The 12,071-nt window shown below is 41.9% G+C and overlaps 1 protein-coding gene across 1 annotated transcript in view; it reads left to right on the top strand.

The window, feature by feature from the left end:
• The window catches only part of exoc4 (exocyst complex component 4), a 227,348-nt gene that overhangs the window by 180,576 nt on the left and 34,701 nt on the right, over positions 1-12,071 (top strand). The window lies entirely within an intron of this gene.

Genomic DNA, 12,071 nt, shown 5'->3' with positions numbered 1-12,071 from the left:
GATTTGAGTTTATACCAAAAAGTTATTTTTTGGTTTCATCTGACCACATGACATTCTCCCAATCCTCTGCTGTATCATCCATGCATTCATTTTGGTATAAACTCAACTCGTCGTGTTTGGAGGAAGAAGAACACTAAATTGCATCCCAAGAACACCAGACCTACTGTGAAGCATGGGGGTGGAAACATCATGCTTTGGGGCTGTTTTTCATGCTAAGGGGACAGGACGATTGATCCGTGTTAAGGAAAGAATGAATGGGGCCACGTATCGTGAGTTTTTGAGCCAAAACCTCCTTCCATCAGTGAGCGCTTTGAATGGTTGACCAAATACTTATTTTCCACCAACATTTACAAATAAATTATTTAAAATTCCTACAATGTGAATTCCTGGATTTTTTTTTCACATTCTTTCTCTCACAGTTGAAGTGTACCTTTTGATGAAAATTAAAGACCTCTGTCATCATTTTAAGTGGGAGAACTTGCACAATCGGTGGCTGACTAAATACTTTTTTGCCCCACTGTAGTAGGTAACGATGCCTGAAGCTAAAGCTCCTAATATTCAAATGTACAAGGCAGCTGTAACGACATAAAGAAGTAGCTGCATACTGATTCTTGTAAACCAATATAAATAGGCCACCAATCTGTTCTGTACAGTATTGCAATATTTACAAGTGACTTAATTTCTTGAAAATGTAGCATTTTACAATCGGCCGAAATGAGTTTCCTCCGCCGGGTGGCGGGGCTCTCCCTTAGAGATAGGGTGAGAAGCTCTGCCATCCGGGAGGAAGTCAAAGTAAAGCCACTGCTCCTCTACATCGAGAGGAGCCAGATGAGGTGGTTCGGGCATCTGGTCAGGATGCCACCCGAACGCCTCCCTAGGGAGGTGTTTAGGGCACGTCCAACCGGTAGGAGGCCACGGGGAAGACCTAGGACACGTTGGGAAGACTATGTCTCCCAGCTGGCCTGGGAACGCCTCGAGACCCACCGGGAAGAGCTAGACGAAGTGGCTGGGGAGAGGGAAGTCTGGGCCTCCCTGCTTAGGCTGCTGCCTCCGCGACCCGACCTCGGATAAGCGGAAGAAGATAGATGGAGATGGATGGACCTGGAAAGTTGTCATACATCGACTTCCTGTTGCTGTGATGTGAGAAATCAGTTGAAGGTCTTGTACCAGACATTTGATAAGAATTAGGATGTACCCAAAAAAATAAAGCAGGAATAATTTAGGTAAAAACACACCAACCTCATGAAATGGAACTTGTACATCATGTAGAGTACAATATATTGAACATATATAATAAGTCTGAAAAGTTAGACTTGTAAAGGATGTTGCTAATGCTTTTAAAAGCTACCACAGCCCGTTTAGGCAACAGTAGGGTGTATGTTGATTTATGAAGTTCTCTCGCCCGCGACTGCTGCTCTTGCCGCAGCACTTCTTAGCTGCGCCTCATTAAGTTTTTGTTTAAGTGTATTATCACACACACTCATTGCCTTCTTCACTGGAGGTGTCAAATAGCTTTCTCTCTCCACCCTCACACACACATTGTCCTTCTTTTGTCGCTAATCAGAACTCTTAAAGCCATTTTCCCCGAGCTCCGTCATCACTTTTGTATCACCACTCTCGCCACCTGGGTTTGTGTGCGCGTGTGTGCGTGCGTTTATGTGTATCTTGTTAAAGTGTTGCCATCCTATTCCGAGATAAGGTTTCAGGACAAGACAAAGTAATTGTCATTAATTCTTGCGCGAGTGTGTGCGTGGAGGTGAAGGGCACTTACTTATCATGCTGGGACAGCCTGTGCATTGTTCATTATTTAGTGTTTGCCGAACTGATGAAAGACCAGGTGTGTGTTGACGCCAGCGTGTGCTGGTTTGTGTGTGTGTCGATGCCACTGTGTGCTGGTGTGTGTGCGTGTGACGGGACGAGGCTACCGCGGGGGGAGAAAAGGACCCCACCTTATCTCATCCCACCCGCCCTCACGTCCATGCCTCTCCAAATTGGATTTTATATTACAGAAGCAGTCAGGTATGAACAACTCATTTTCCTCCACCCCTTTTTTCCTTCTTTAAACACTTTTTTCCTCCTTCAGTTTATGTCATTTAGCTCTCAAATTCAGAGCATTTCTTGTTGTTTTAGTCCAACATGCTGCAGAATTTTAATGCAGCCTGTTTGGAGTGACTTTGGCTGTCAGTGACGACTGACCGTGAAGGAGATTTTTCTTATCATCCATCTTGTCACAGCAATGAACCGCTAATCCAGTTTGACCATATTTACCTGAACAAACACAAACAAATAAAATGTATTATTTTTATAATTTTTAAATCATTTTCTGCATTTAATTTACATTGTGATTATTATATTTCCTCAGCGTTTCTTCTTTCATGTTTACCTGTTTGTTCACCATTGGCCACAAAGTCCTTCAGGTTTTAAGTTAGGACAATTTTTTGTCTAGTTTTCTGTTGAAATTCTTTCTTTATGATTTTCTAAACTCCAATTATTACATTACTTCAAAGTTTTTGCTCCACATTTGCTTGACTTCATAATTGTTGGCTTTTGTGTAATTTTGTTTTCAAATTAATTAAGATTTGGGGTTTTATGACTAATAACAACAATAATAATATAAATTATAATAGAATATTAAAGGCCTACTGAAACCCACTACTACCGACCATGTAGTCTGATAGTTTATATATCAATGATGAAATCTTAACATCGCAACACTTGCCAATACGGCCGGTTTAGTTAACTAAATTGCAATAGTCCTACGAAACCACGCTGTTGTAACACAAGGCTTGGCATTGTCTTGCTAAAATAAGCAGGGGCGTTCATGATAACGTTGCCTGGATGACAACATATGTTGCTCCAAAACCTGTATGGACCGTTCAGCATTAATGGTGCCTTCACAGTTGTGTAAGTTACCCATGCCTTGGGCACTAATACACCCCCATACCATCACAGATGCTGGCTTTTGAACTTCGCACCCATAACAATCCAAATGGTTATTTTCCTCTTTGTTCCGGAGGACACCACGTCCACAATTTCCAAATATAATTTGAAATGTGGACACGACAGACCACAGAACACCTTTCCACTTTGCATCAGTCCATCTCAGATGAGCTTGGGCCCAGCGAAGCCAGCGGCGTTCCTTGGTGTTGTTGATAAATGGGTTTTGCTTCGCATAGGAGAGTTTTAACTTGCACTACAGATGTAGCAACCAACTGTAGTTACTGACAGTGTTTTTTTTCAGTGTTCCTGAGCCCATGTGGTGATATCCTTTACACACTGATGTCTGTTTTTGATGCAGTACCGCCTGAGGGATCAACGGTCCGTAATATCATCGCTTACGTGCAGGGATTTCTCCAGATTCTCTGAACCTTTTGATGATTTTACGGACCGTAGTTGGTAAAATACATAAATTCCTTGTAATAGGTCGTTGAGAAATGTTGATCTAAAACTTTCTGACAATTTGCTTATAAATTGACCGTTGCCCCATAATTGTTTGTGAATTACTTAGCATTTCATGGAAGCTGCTTTTATACCCAATCATGGCACCCACCTGTTCCCAATTAACCTGCACACCTGTGGGATGTTTCAAATAAGTGTTTGATGAGAATTTCTCAACTTTATCAGTATTTATTGCCACCTTTCCCAACTTCTTTGTCACGCGTTGCTGGCATCAAATTCTAAAGTTAATGATTATTTGCAAAAAAAAAAAGTAATCAGTTTGAACATCAAATATGTTGCCTTCGTAGCATATTCACCTGAATATGGGTTGAAAATGATTTGCAAATCATTCTATTCCGTTTATATTTTCATCTAATATGGAAACGGGGTGTGTATATATATATATATATATATATACACGTGTGTGTGTGTAGTAATGTGTATTTTCTCATTCTATGGTCACATATGGGACGCAAATCAGCTGACGTCAGCGCCGGAAATAGTACAATCAGCTGTTCACCTGGCGGGTTTTTCTGTTTGATTAAGAAGGAATGAACTTCAGCTGCCGCCTTGTTTCATCCTATAATACTGCCTTTGCACATGTTTTGATTGATTGATTGATACTTGTATTAGTAGATTGCACAGTTCAGTACATATTCCGTACAATTGACCACTAAATGGTAACACCCGAATAAGTTTTTCAACTTGTTTAAGTCGGGGTCCACGTCAATCAATTCATGGTCAATGCTTACTTTTGGATGCACAAGAAATCAACACAAAATTCGTACTTTGGAGCAATGTTCACAGATATTAATATGATGGTCATGGTTGACGAAAGAGTTGTTTGATGTTGGATGCTAGAAAATGTCTCATGAGTTGCAACAATATGCCTTCATGCATTGTTGCAGCTCCATGATTTTCCTGCATGTCATACAACGTGCATTCGCGAGACGAGCAGGTCAAGTGTGAGGCCATAGTCGGGGTGTGTGGCTGCGATGTCGAAAGCGGCCTGGATGTGAGGCTGAAAAGGCAGCGGCGAGGCGTGCGGGCGTTTTAATGGGTTAAAATATGTCCTTTTTGCGGGTCTGTGGTAGGGGTTGGGGTATCACTGATGTCCATCCCATCCATATATGTGAGAGAGAGAGTGTGTGTGTGTGTGTGTGTGTGTGTGTGTGTGTGTGTGTGTGTGTGTGTGTGTGTGTGTGTGTGTGTGCGTGTGTGTGTGCGTGTTCTTCGAAGTCGGAGGTTCATGAAAACCATTAGTTTATACTGCTGTATTCTCTATTAGTAAAAGTAATAACATTAAGGTATTATTATCATTGATATTATTATTTGTGTGGCTGTATCCTCTCAGCCAGCGATTCTCAAAATGTGGTATGTACACATTCTCCATCTAGTGATACGCCAAAGAATCACTAGATTAAAGGCCTACTGAAACCCACTACTACCCACCACGCAGTCTGATAGTTTATATATCGATGATGAAATATTAACATTGCAACACATGCCAATACGGCCTTTTTAGTTTACTAAATTGCAATTTTAAATTTCCCGTGGAGTTTCTTGTTGAAAACGTCGCGGAATGACGACGCGTGCGTGTGACGTCACGGACTGTCAGGACATATTAGCGCTGCGCCATTTGCGGCTTAAAGTCGTCTCTTTTCATCGCGCAATTACACAGTATTCTGGACATCTGTGTTGCTGAATCTTCGTAATTTGTTCAATTAATAATGGAGAAGTCAAAGTAGAAAGATGGAGTTGGGAAGCTTTAACTTTTAGCCACACAAACACACGGTGATTCCTTGTGTAAAATTCCCGGAGGTGAAGCTTTACTATGGATCAGAGCAGTCAAGCAAACATTGTTCCCGACCACTTGTCAACCGGCAGGTTTCAGTTAGAAAATTGTGGTAAAAAGTCGCCTCTTACCAGAGATAAGCTGAGCTTGCCCCGTCCATGCAGCTGACGTCGACTTCCCTCAGAGACTGGCCTCAAAACACCCGTGGACACACCCCTCCGAATATCAGGTACTATTTAAACTCACTAAAACACTAGCAACACAATAGAAAGATAAGGGCTTTCCCAGAATTATCCTAGTAAATGTGTCTAAAAACATCTGAATCCGTCCTAATGCAATCGCCTTTTTTTTTTCTTTTTCTAGTCCTTCGCTATCAATATCATCATCCACAAATCTTTCATCCTCACTCAAATTAATAGGGAAACTGACGTTTTCTCGATCCGAATAGCTCTTACTGCTGGAGGCTCCTATTATAAACAATGTGATGACGTGAGGAGCCCTCACCCTTTTGACATCATCGTCTGCGACTTCCAGTAAAGGCAAGGCTTTTTTATCAGCACCAAAAGTTGCGAACTTTATCGTCGATGTTCTCTACTAAATCCTTTCAGCAAAAATATGGCAAAATCGCAAAATGATCAAGTATGACACATAGAATGGACCTGCTATCCCCATTTAAATAAGAAAATCTCATTTCAATAGGCCTTTAAAGTACAGTGTTTTATTTTCCTATATTCAAACACAGTGTTACCGTTCAAACAGTGTTTAATGGTAGAGTGGCCAAAAATAATAATTATACTTGTTAAATAAATCTTCTGCCTTGTTTTCAATGATTATTTAAGACTATTGTGCTACTGTTTTTTAAATGTTGGTCATTATGGTGGTCCTTGGAGAGCTAAGTGTTTTCTGAGGTAGTACTTGGTGAAAAAAGTTGGAGAACCACTGCTCTAAATCAACTTCAGGTCTATCTGTCGTTATGAGGTTATCATAATTGTTTTATGTTGTATGCCCTTTTTTGTAAAAAAAAAAAAACAAACCCTGTTTTTATGGCAAAAACACAACATATGCAAAATAAGTCATACTTTTTTTTTTTTTTTTTACTTTCAGTGCTCAAATCTCTCTTGACAACAATGTTTTGTGGAACCGCAACTGTTGTGGCTGAAATTTTCCTTCAACCGTTCGTTAAAAATGATGATAATCATAAATCTTATTGTTGTTCCCAGTAAAGACAGGCTGGGGGCGTGTATGCAACAGGACATCACCATTTATTTTTTTTTTCTCCACATTTCATACTTTCTCTACCTTCTCAGTGGACATGTGCTCACAATCTGATGCTGCTCTTCTCTACCAGAGGCAGCAAAAAATAATTAATAACTCTCCTCCTCGCTACTCGTGAATCATTCATCATGGATGCCACCCCTGCAGCAGACTCTTCCTCGCTCATATTCCTCAATCTAGCGCTACAACGAAGTATTTCTAGTCCTACGAGATGTTTATTGAGATACGTGTTCATCATTAAAGTCATCGTTTAGTGCGCACAAAGCGTAGGTGTGAGCAGTTCGCGTCTGTCCTAGCTAATAGCGCCCCCATGCTGTGACGCTGCCCTTCCTTTAATCAAAGCAGCAAAGGAAATCTTTATGTTTTTATGTTGTTTTGCTGCCTTTTATTCGGGTGCAGGCTGCACGATGGGAAGCTAAATCTGTTTTTCTACACTTTTGGTGTCCAACCCTCTGACATCTTTACGTGCTAATGATCTGATAAGTTGACCACTCGGGACATCCACCCTAAATACGATCACAGGAAGTCAATTATTGTCATTACCAGACACCCCCTGGAGAAATCATGCTGTGTGATTCATTAAGAGGAATAGAGATTTCTATCAAGCCAATGAGAGGAGGCCAGGGCATATCTCCAATTGTCGTGTTGGATGACGGTTGCTGAAGGAGAATTTAATTAGCGAGCAAGTCCATGTATGCAAAATATACATTTAGAGGGTAATGATAGGCAAGAAAGCGGTTATCTCGTATATGTCCTACACACACACACACACACACACACACAGGAGCTGTCAAGCCTTTCCATTGGTGTTTGCCTTCTTGATTGGATGGCGGTGACCCTCAAGTAGCAAATGTTTGCCATCACCAATAGTCTCCCTGCTTCTTATCAGGGTTCATTTCTAGTAAGTCTAATGGGGTTTAGATATTCAGTATGAACACAAGGTAGCTCTCGCTTTGGGAAAGGAACTGACAATTACTCTGATAGAACTCACAGTGAAACATGGCAGATAAAGGTGTGCTCTTCAATGTGTGTCACATACAAATGTGCCCCCACCGAGGCACCCAGAATATCAGGATCAAAGGCTGAGTTTGCCCGTTTTCTTCAGTTTATACATGTTTATGCACAACCCGTGCCCGTTTTTGGGTTGTTTAAAGGGGAACATTATCACAATTTCTGAAGGGTTAAAACCAATAAAAATCAGTTCCCAGTGGCTTATTTTATTTTTCAAAGTTTTTCTCAAAATTTTACCCATCACGCAATATCCAGAAAAACGGCTTGAAAGTGCCTGATTTACACCATCGCTATATCCACCTGTCTATTGTCCTGTGACGTCACTGCGTGAAGCCACCAAAAACAAACATGGCCGATAGTACAGAAAGGTATAGCATAGTAGCTCGGATTCAGACTCGGATTTCAGCGCCGTAAGCGATTCAACAGATTACGCATGTATTGAAACAGATGGTTGTGGTATGGAGGCAGGTACTGTAAACAAAATGAAAGAAGAAACAGAAGCTTTTGAGCCATATCACGACAGACAGCGGCACGGGAGGAAGCGCGGACAAATTCGGCGATCGCCTTCTAACCAACAATTGGTATGTGTTTGTTTGGCATTAAATGTGGGTGGAGGGAAAGGCTGAATGCAAATATAGGTACAAATGAGGCATAATGATGCAATATGTACATACAGCTAGCCTAACTAGCATGTTAGTATCGATTAGCTTGCAGTCATGCCGTGACCAAATATGTCTGATTAGCACACTCCACATACAACAAAACTCACCTCTGCGATTTCGTTGACTTTATCGTTGGGAATGCATCTGCTTTGAGTGTCGCAGGATATCCACACATTCTTGCCATCTCTGTTGTAGCATAGCTGTCGTCGGTACAGTGTGCAGAACAAACGAGGGACTTTCGCATCTTTTGGCCACTGGTGCAACTTGAATCCGTCCCTGATCGTGTTGTTACACCCTCCGATAACACACCGACGAGACATGATGTCTCCAAGATACGGAAAACAGTCGAAAAAACGGAAAATAACAGAGCTGATTTGACTTGGTGTGTGTAATGTGTTTGAGAAAATGGCAGATTGCTTCCTGTTGTGACGTCACGGGTGAAAGGTCAATGCTCCGACAGCGAACAATTTAAAGGTGTTTAAATCGCCAAATTCACCCTTTTAGAGTTCGGAAATCGGTTAAAAAAAACATATGGTCTTTTTTCTGCAACATCAAGGTGTATATTGACGCTCACATAGGTCTGGTGATAATGTTCCCCTTTAAAATAACAGCTATCCACTCGATTTGTTTGAAATTTGCAGTGAAGGATTTCGATAAAAATCTATGTCCACATAATTGTATTTGTTGTTTCGCTGTTGTTGTTGGACATTCCTAATGTGAAAGGCTCACCAATGTGGAGCTGTTCTTGTGGCGGATTAAGTACATTAACCATTTTACTCTGCACTTACGGTGCATCCGGATGGTACTCACAGCACGTCACTTTTTCCACATGTTTTACATGTTACACAATTTTGCAAAGTACATAATACGTTAGTATTCTTTGGCTCGGGATCTTTCTGTGTGGAGTTTGCATGTTCTCCCCATGACCGCGTGGGTTCCCTCCGGGTACTCCGGCTTCCTCCCACCTCCGGGATAGGTTGATTGGCAACACTGAATTGGCCCTAGTGTGTAAATGTTGTTTGTCTATCTGTGTTGGCCCGATGATGAGGTAGCGTCTTGCCAAGGGTGTACCCCGCTTTTCGCCTGTGTGCAGCTGGTATAAATGGTAAATGGGTTATACTTTTATAGCGCTTTTCTACCTTTTTAAAGGCCTACTGAAACCCACTACTACCGACCACGCAGTCTGATAGTTTATATATCAATGATGAAATATTAACATTGCAACACATGCCAATACGGACGGTTTAGTTTACTAAATTACAATCAAATTTCCCGCGGAGTTTCTTGTTGAAAACGTCGCGCGTGATGTCTCGAGTTGGAGGGGGCATATTAGCGCAGCACCACTAGCGGCTAAAAGTCGTCTCTTTTCATCGCGCAATTACACAGTCTGTGTTGCTGAATCTTTTGCAATTTGTTCAATTAATAATGGAGAAGTCAAAGTAGAAAGATGGAGGTGGGAAGCTTTAGCCTTTAGCCACACAAACACACGGTGTTTCCTTGTTTAAAATTCCTGGAGGTGAAGCTTTACTATGGATCAGAGCGGTCAAGCGAACATGGATCCCAACCACTAGTCAACCGGTAGGTTTTGGTAAGAAAATTGTGGTAAAAAGTTGCCTCTTACCGGAGATCTGTGGAGCTTGCGCCGTCCATGTAGCTGCCGTGACTTCCCTCAGACACTGGCGTCAACACACCCGTGGACACACCCCTCCGACTATCAGGTACTATTTAATCTCACTAAAACACTTGCGACACAATATAAAGATAAGGGATTTCCCAGAATTATCCTAGTAAATGTGTCTAAAAACATCTGAATCGCTCACAATGCAATCACCTTTTTTTTTTTTAACTTTCTAGTCCTTCGCTATCAATATCCTCAGCCACAAATCTTTCATCTTCGCTCAAATTAATGGGGAAATTGTCGTTTTCTCGGTCCGAATAGCTCTTTTTGTTGGAGGCTCCCGTTATAAACAATGTGAGGATGTGAGGCAAGGCTTTTTTATTAGCGACCAAAAGTTGCGAAATTTATCGTCGATGTTCTCTACTAAATCCTTTCAGCAAGATATGGCAATATCGCAAAATGATCAAGTAAGACACATAGAATAAACCTGCTATCCCCGTTTAAATCAGAAAATCTCATTTCAGTAGACCTTTAAGGAACTCAAAGCGCTTTGACACTATTTCCACATTCACCCTTTCACACACACATTCACACACTGATGGCGGGAGCTGCCATGCAAGGCGCTAACCAGGACCCTTCAGGAGCAAGGGTGAAGTGTCTTGCTCAAGGACACAATGGACGTGACTAGGATGGTAGAAAGTGGGGATTGAACCAGGAACCCTCAAGTTGCTGGCACAGCCACTCTTTGGGGACGGTGTGGCGAAGTTGGGAGAGCGGCCGTGCCAGCAATCTGAGGGTTCCTGGTTCAATCCCCACCTTCTGCCATCCTAGTCACGTCCGTTGTGTCCTTGAGCAAGACACTTCACCCTTGCTCCTGATGGTTCTCTGTTTACCATGAATTGATTAACGTGGACTTAAACAAGTTGAAAAACTTATTCGGGTGTTACCATATAGTGGTCGATTGTATGGAATATGTACTGAACTGTGCAATCTACTAATAAAAGTATCAATCAATCAATCAATCAAAGCGCCTTGCATGGCAGCTCCTGCCATCAGTGTGTGAATGTGTGTGTGAATGGGTGAATGTGGAAAATAGTATCCAAGTGCTTTGAGTTCCTTAAAAAAAGGTAGAAAAGCGCTATACAAGCACAACCCATTACCATTACTCTCCCAACTGCGCCACGACGTCACCAGTATAGTTATAGGCTCCAGCCCCTCCTGCGACCCCATATAGGAAAAAGCGGTAGAATATGGATGGATGGATAAATATTCACAGTCTTTGCTCAATACCTTGTTGATGCACCTTTAGCAGCAATTACAACCTTATGTCGAATATGATGCCACAAGCTTGGCACACCTATATTCGGCCAGTTTCACTCATTCCTTTTCGCACATTCCTCGACGCAGCACCTCTCAATTTCCATAAGGTTGGATGGAAAGTTTGTGTTTTCATCCAGGATGTGTCTGTACATTTCTACATTCATCTTAGTTTAGTCAGGGAGGTGACCAAAAACCCGATGGTCACTGTCAGACCTACAGAATTCTTCCTGTGGTGAGTCATTATGTCATTATGGATGAAAACCAACATGTCCCATCCAAACTGATGGCGCTTGAGAGGTGCTGCAAAAAAGGAATGGGGGAAGCTGCCCAAAGATAGGTGTGACAAGCTTGTGGCATCGTATCCAGAAAGACCTCAATAAAAAAACATTTTCACATCGTCATGATGGGGTATTGTCTGTAGGTTTTTGCGGACAAAATAGAATATATTCCATTTTGGATTAAGGCTGTAACATAACAAAATGTGGGAAAAATGAAGCACTATAATAACTCTCCGCATTTAACATTAAAACAGGTAAACAATGACTCCATTGGCATCAAAATGGAAGTTTATAAATAATAAATGATAAATGGGTTGTACTTGTATAGCGCTTTTCTACCTTCAAGGTACTCAAAGTGCTTTGACACTACTTCCACATTTACCCATTCACACACACATTCACACACTGATGGAGGGAGCTGCCATGCAAGGCGCCAACCAGCACCCATCAGGAGCAAGGGTGAAGTGTCTTGCTCAGGACACAACGGACGTGACGAGGTTGGTTCTAGGTGGGATTTGAACCAGTGACCCTCGGGTTGCGCACGGCCACTCTCCCTCTGCGCCACGCCGTTTGACCTTAACCCAGAAAAACTAAGTCCCCCTTTGGTGACAATCCGATTTACTGTGGTCACCACAATGTAATAGAAATTTAGACACATATTGTAATTTAATACA

This window comes from Nerophis ophidion, linkage group LG10, assembly GCF_033978795.1.
Source record: "Nerophis ophidion isolate RoL-2023_Sa linkage group LG10, RoL_Noph_v1.0, whole genome shotgun sequence".
Lineage (NCBI taxonomy): Eukaryota > Metazoa > Chordata > Actinopteri > Syngnathiformes > Syngnathidae > Nerophis > Nerophis ophidion.
The sequence above is the reverse complement of the archived record's forward strand: the minus strand, read 5'-3'. Positions and strand labels throughout refer to the sequence as shown.